This window comes from Falco punctatus (assembly GCF_963210335.1).
Source record: "Falco punctatus genome assembly, chromosome: Z".
In the NCBI taxonomy this organism is placed as follows: Eukaryota; Metazoa; Chordata; class Aves; order Falconiformes; family Falconidae; genus Falco; species Falco punctatus.
In genome coordinates, this window is record NC_137586.1 from 4,973,180 (window position 1) to 4,980,519 (window position 7,340).

Below are 7,340 nucleotides of genomic sequence, written 5' to 3' on the forward strand. Positions count from 1 at the left end.
CATAAAACCAGCATCATTCTCTAGTTAACCCAGGAGTCTTGTCACTCTCTGAAAATCACCTTAGTAATATCAGCAAAGTAATGAGTCATCTGAGTCTAAAAAATACCTCAACCCATCTCCTCCAGGAAGAACTGACTTTCCACACTTAGACTAGAGCTTAGATTTGGTGGTGTTGGAACTTCCACATGCATTTTGGCAGTTTTTAATCTGATGATAGAGGGAAGCGTTGCAGCTGCCCAGTGTTATGACATTTTTTCCATTTGTACTGGGAATAGAAAGCGGATATCTTTCGTGTCCAGATAAGACTCATCACTATCAAAAAAATATCATCAGAATTAGCCTAATTGCTATTCTTGTCCAAAGGGCCACGGGGACAAGGTTGCTGCTGGTAGTTTGCCTTGTCATTTGTGCACAGAAAGTACACTTCCCTTATTTCTTTCTGAGATACACTTGACTAGAGGGGATAGGTAGGAATTCTGTTGCCAGATAAAATTGTTAGAGTTGCTTCCTAATATTTAAAGAAAAAACCGTATCTTTAGGAAAAATATATTATTGTATGACTTACTGGTTGTGGAATTGCAGTAACTGCTACAGGCATAGCTGGGGAGGCAGAGAAGTAGAACTGCATTCTGCTGTCATTCCCATATGATACACCCTGAAGTTCCATATGAACATTTTATAGCTGAATCATCTCAAATGTAGTTTTCCCTTCAGTTTTCCACACAACAGACACCCTCTTTCCCAGCTGTTTAAGCCACCCATACCTTACAGTCCTCTTAGGCACAGTTTCTCAAGAAACAAGGTGTGTGAGCAATGACTGCTGCACCAGAAACACTCCTCCATCAGCTCTGGTGAATACGTTCAAAGAAAAAAGAACTTCATTCCAGTGTACCTCCTACAACAGCTCCTTTGCCTGTTGTTAGAACCAAAGGGGGATGAAAAAGCAAAGAAAAAACAAGAAGCTACTGCAGATGAATCATCTTTTCTACCAGAAGCTACGACATCACAACAAACCAAAGGTGTCTGATGCATAGCTGACCCCAGGTGGATTCATCTTCATCACCGAGTGTTGTGTACATTAATTGTATCTTTATGACTACTACCCACACAATAGGAGTGGGAACTCAGAAATCAGCATCCTTAGGAAATCAAATAATTAGATGAAGAAAGTGTGAATGCTTTCCACTAGGAAAGCTTCTGACAGTAAATGGCCCATTCCATTCCAGGGAGATAGGATTCCTAAGACTTGGGAGAAAAAATGGTCATTTTTCCCCTACACTTATTGATTTGCTTAATAAATAAAGCTCATCTTTGGTGACATCAGCTGATACTTGTTCTTCCTCCAAATCTGGTTACTAAGGCAATTTTCAGTATTGCAAAGGAAGGGATGCATGAAGGGTGAAGGTCCCAAAAGAAAATAAGTTGTGTTTGTGTATCTAATTCCCCTAAGGTCTGTGCAAATCAGAAACAGAAATTAGCAAAGACTCATGTAGGCTGTAGAAACAAAATGAAACTACTCCAAAAGATCCATGCCTTTGTGCATGAATGCCAGACTATTTATTCAGCGAGTGGTTTGTGAGTAGTGGTGAAGAGGAAGGCACTCTTCATAAGGAAATCACAAAGTTAGCATTTCACATTCACAAATTATATCCAGAAACCCACATCTCAGGAGATGTAAAATACAGAGTCTATGCAGTAAACCTGTGAGATTAAATAATCTATTCTGACATTTTGCATAACGAAAGGCGGAAAATACCACCTCATTATGCTTAGATTAAGACAAATAACTTGTGCTTGACCAAAGCATTTTCAGCAAAGCACTTGATCTTGATTTGAAGTCATCCAGCAAGAACACCTCTGACTGAATATTGCCATCTGCCATGCGTATGTTTACTGCCTGCCCCCTGTTCTCCCTTGAATGTTAAGGATAAAATAGGTATTTGTGAGGAAAACTGCATCTCATGCTACAGCAGACATTTGGAACAGGTTAAAGAAATGGTGCCTATTTCCTAACAGTGCCCGTTTCAAGCCAACAGAGTCTTTCTAACAGGTCCAGCAAGTTTTCATTTGGGTGTGGTGGTTATAAGAACCTAAAGTACAGTGAACCATCATTTAAAAAAAAACAGGTAGGGGCAAGACCATACATTATTTTGACTAATCCTATCTATTAGAGAGAGAAAGAGAGAACATTGCCAGTATTTGCTTACGCTGCTGTTGCTATTTTATAAACCCACTTACAAAGCTCTTTGGTGATTTGGGTATTTAAGTCAGTGTGGTTAAAAAAGCCCTATAGTAGCATTAAATATGAGGGCTACAGTAGAGATGGAAGCTTTCGGAAAATTCCTATACCTACAGCCTAAGATATTATTTCTTCTGGAAAAAAAATAATATTTCTACTTATATGTATGAGCTGGAGTTTACCTATGATGTAACTGTTGTATAAAAATTACTGGAGTAATTTACACAGATCACTAATCTCTCACACATACTAATCTTTCCCTCTGAAACTATGAATTGGAAACATAGTTAAATTCCTGTATTTTCTTTAAAATGTGAGTGCACAGGGAGGAGTTTAAATGCATAAGAAAGCCTTTCCAACTGGTCTATTGAAGGACCAGGTGTGCAGCCTGCAAATTCCCCCTAAAAATATAGCTAAAAGTGGGTGTGAAGAATTAGAATGTGGCCCTGGCTTTAGAAGTTTTTTTTAAATTATTATTATTCGGGGTTTTTTAAAAAAAAAAACAAAAAAGAAAAAAGAGAAAAGAAAAAAAGAAAAGAAAAGAAAAGAAAAGAAAAGAAAAGAAAAGGAAAAAGAAAAGAAAAGAAAAGAAAAGGAAAAAGAAAAGAAAAGAAAAGAAAAGAAAAGAAAAGAAAAGAAAAGAAAAGAAAAGAAAAAAGAAAAGAAAAGTCAGGTTTATTTTCCACAAATGATTTGATAGTTAAAATTCACATTTCATTTAGAGCACAATAACATGTTATACGCACACACAGGACACAGCCTGTCATTTTACATATGGGTTTTGTGAGGTTACAATGGCAATAAAGAAACAACCCACAGTTTTGCTGAAAAGGGATCAGTGCTCCTTGCAAAGTTTCCCCTCGCCAAGCACTGCAGCTATGAAGAATGGTGCTTGGATTATGTCGTATCGATGGTTAATTTCAAATCAAGAAGTTTATTAACTTTGACTCATAGCATAAAAGGGCACGACCAATTATTATTCAGAAAAAAAATCCTGCTGTTTAGCCAAAGACCATACTGGGCAATCCCATACTTGATGTGCTTGTGATAAACGTTCACATGACAAGGTTATTTGGTGTACAGCGGCTGGATGGGTTGTCATAGCAACCCGCACACGATGCCCATAAATCTGATGTGTAGTTATCCTTGCTGCGTATGCAAAAAAACACAAAGCCAACTCAAGCACTTTAATTTACAGCATTGACTGTCTCAAAAAAAAAAAAAAAAAAAAAGAGGAATAATGAATTCTAAGGTAATAGACTTCTTCGGATTATATTCCTTCACATATTCCTTCACAAGGAGAGTACTCCAACAAGAGCTGAGACAACCTCTTCAAAGCCAAAAAGACTTTTAAGATAATCATTATGATAGGAAGTGCAGGTCATCATTAATACTGAGAAAGAAAAAAAGAGCTCTCTTGAAAATCTCTGCTCAAGTGTATTGATTGTTTTCTGTTACTTGTATGAACAGCTGACTGTAAGTGAAAAAAAAACCCAAACACCCTCTTTTTTATTTTGCTTTTGTTTTCCAGAAATGATGAGATGAAACCTTGAATCACCTGTCAAGTAGGCCATGACAAAATGCCCTCCTTTCTGTAAAATGACACCAGCATAAGAAGCATTTATCTTTCTCTACAGTTCCATCTCATTCAAATCCAAGATAAAAATGAAGAGAAAGGTAAAAAGACCACTCATTTCTGATGGGTAAAAAAGGGTGGTCTGGAGATGATAAAGACAGCAGATGATGAAGCAGGAGACCAGGACTTTTTTAGGAACCATCTCATCAAAACCTTCTGTTTGGCCAAGCTGCTTAAATTATGTGCCTCAGTCTCCCTGTCTGTATAGCAGGGATGCCTTATTTCCATTCTCAGGAATAATTTATCACCCCCTTCAGAAAGAAATAATGTCTGGAAGAATGGATATTTTAGAGTGAATCCACTTGCAGAGACTAAGTGAGGAGCTCTGTACCATCTCCAGCAGCACTGAAGAGAGCCCTGGTGGAAACCCGCTGCTGCTCGTGCCCCTCTAACCTACACATGAAATACATGGGTGTCACCAGCAACAGCAACTTCATCTTGTATTTACCCCTACACTGCTGCAAACTACACAGGTGTGTAATGGGGTGTGATGAGTGCCAAATGCCTCCAGAACATTTGGGACTATCCTCTGGAGGATGCACGTATTTGTTATTGCTTCCAGATGCATAAGTTTTAATGAGTCAAGGGTCCTGGGCATAACCAAACCAAGAAGTTCCCAGGCGCACAACAAGAAGGCATACTTTTCAGGATCACCTGCCTGCTCCAATGGCCAGGCCTTTTGCAAAGAGCTGCTTCAGTAAAGACAGAAGATACTTAAATATGCATATTTATACTTAAGATACATAAATACGCAAAAGACTTCCCCAAAGTTTTCTAGAGTGTAAGGCTGACATGATATAACATATCATTTATCTTCCAGGGCTGACTGCAGCTATTTTAATCTAGAACTGCTGTTCTGTGACTTCTTCTTGTAGAAATAACTATCTATGTATATAGAGAAACTCAAATGTATAGTGTAAATTACGAAAGGAGGAAGTAAGAGCACAACCTTCCTGGGGAGATACAGGGTGTCCTGACACAGACATATCCCAGCCTCACAGGGCTGCTTGGCACAGCCAGATGATCACTGTCTGGAAAAGTATATTTCTGTTTGTTGGGACACAGGGTTGCTGAGATGACTACATTAAATTTAGATATTGAAAGATCTAAAGATGAGTAGTGTGAGTTAACCGTAAGTGCCAACAGTGCAGATGTCTATATGTGAGCTGGATATCCAGTATACCACTACGCTCAGGGAGACTTAGGCAAAGCAGTTAATGAACACTAGGGCAAAATCCATTTCAGCCTCGAGTTGACTCTCATCCTTCAGTCTGATGAATCACTTCCTAATTTGCATTTACTGCTTTGACTGGATTTTTGTTGATAATAGTAGCCTAGATTGCTAGTTCATGTGTAGTCCCTTTCAATGTGGATCCCTAAAGTGAGGTAAAATTGACCTCTCATGAAAATCCTTTCTTTTCTCACCCAGCATTGAAGCCTTGGTGACATCTGTGCCTCCCATATTCTTTCCTCCAGGTGACTCCTTTTTCAAGGATTCCTTCTTCCAAAAAACCCTCATTTTGCAACACTACCCATTGACATGCCAGGCTTCTGTGGCACAATGTTTTTAGTGAAACAGGGTGTTCCCACAGGGACTGTCAGCTTATACTGAGAAAAACTGCTACTTTGCCACTACCAACAGCTTTTAGGGAAAGAGCCACAAAATCTCAGTGCGTGTGGTCTCACAGAGTGTAATAAAAATGTGCCCCCAGGAGTGCGATCCAACTTTGGTTAACTTCATACATCCACCACATAAAATGGCAAACCCCAAGCTGGCCATCCTGGGCTCCCTTTGTGGTTGACAGGGGGTGGGTGGGAAGGGCGGGTGGGTGGAAAAAACACTTTTGGGGCACGATTCATCTGACTGGTTTTAGCTCTATTTCAGGATGAAATGAATCACATCCTGAAAGATCTCTATAGGGAGGCCAGAGTGAGTAACGCAGAAGTAAACACCTACATGGCAGACACAGAGACAATAGCTTTGATGCATAGAGTGCTATAGCAACCTCATGGAAGATGAACATGAATTTTGCCTGTCCTACAGAATACTGACACAGCACTTGCTCACTTCCAGATAGGTTTTATGCGGAATGCAGAACCAGAGTACAGTGGTCAAGCTCTTCTGTGTTTTGGTTTTTTTCTTTCCTGAGAAGCTGAAAAGACATAGTGTGGGTCTGTGCTTCCTGCCCAGAACCCATAGGACTTAGGCTGCTGCATCTTCTGAAGGGTTTCTGCTGAAACGAGTAGTGGCTATTTTATTATTCTGTCTTTTCCTGCCTCTTGAGGGAAAAATAAATGCTTGGTATGTGACAGTGGAGACCCTTGAAGCAAGGGGAAGCAAGAAGAAAGCTCTGTGGTTTCTCACATCCTTTATTTCTGCATGGCAAAAGGGAGAAACAGCCCAGTTGTGTGACCAGAGGGAATCTGTTTCGAAAACAGCTCTGCTGTGAAACTGCCAGGCAGCTGAAAGGAGGTTTTCAAGCCAGTGATCCTGCTTCATGTCACAGGGGCTGGGAGTGGAGCCGCTGTGGTCAGACTCCACTCCCCACGCTCAGTGCAGAGGTTTCATGCTTCAAATCCCCATGACCAAGGGTGCTGGCACTTGCTGAATTTTTTCTCTCTGCTGGAGCTGCAGAAATGAAAGGTGAGCTTAAAGAGAAGCCCACAGGAGGCCACTGAGGGAAGATGTTAGCAAGAAACATCTTTCTTTCACTTTCTAGCCAAAGACCATTGACTAAATCGTCCATATTTCATCATCAAAGGGTAGCTCAGAGAAAGGTACAGATGAAGGAAAGAAGCATGTTAAATTTAACATGAGGCATGTTAGAAAACTACCAGATGAATAAGAGAAGCATCTTAAAACAATAAAATACAGGATGTCTGGACCAACAACACATACCACTGGAGTTCTCCAAGTTCCTGTTTGGTGATTTGAAAATATCAACGATTTATAGGTTTGATTTTTAATTTTTTTTTAATAAGACATTAAAGTTTATTACCTCACTTTGCAATTATTCTTTATAAATCTAGAATAAAGCAAGCTAAGGAAAAACCCAGACTTACTCTCCTTCGGTGAAATGTTGGGGGAACTAAAAAGAAATGGATGCAACCAGCTTTTCATACCATTTTCTTAGAGTATCTGAAAAAATACAATCAGGTGGCAGCTTCTCTTGATTTTATTATGAGCCACTATGCAAAGGAGAATATAAATCTACCAGTCACTGGCACCATGACACAAATGTGAAACTGATGTTAGAAGTAAAACTGAGAGAAAGCTCTCTTTTGAGAAAGCATCAATGTTTGTAATGGTTAGATATCTCCATGTAATCCTTTCTGTTAAGAGGGATAGCTATATCTTGGTTGGTATCCTGCTGGTACCAAAGTCGAAGTGAATGTAATTAGGACCAGGTTTTTTTACCTCTGTATGTTTGGGTATGTTTCCTCTAATCTGAAAAGCCTTCCACT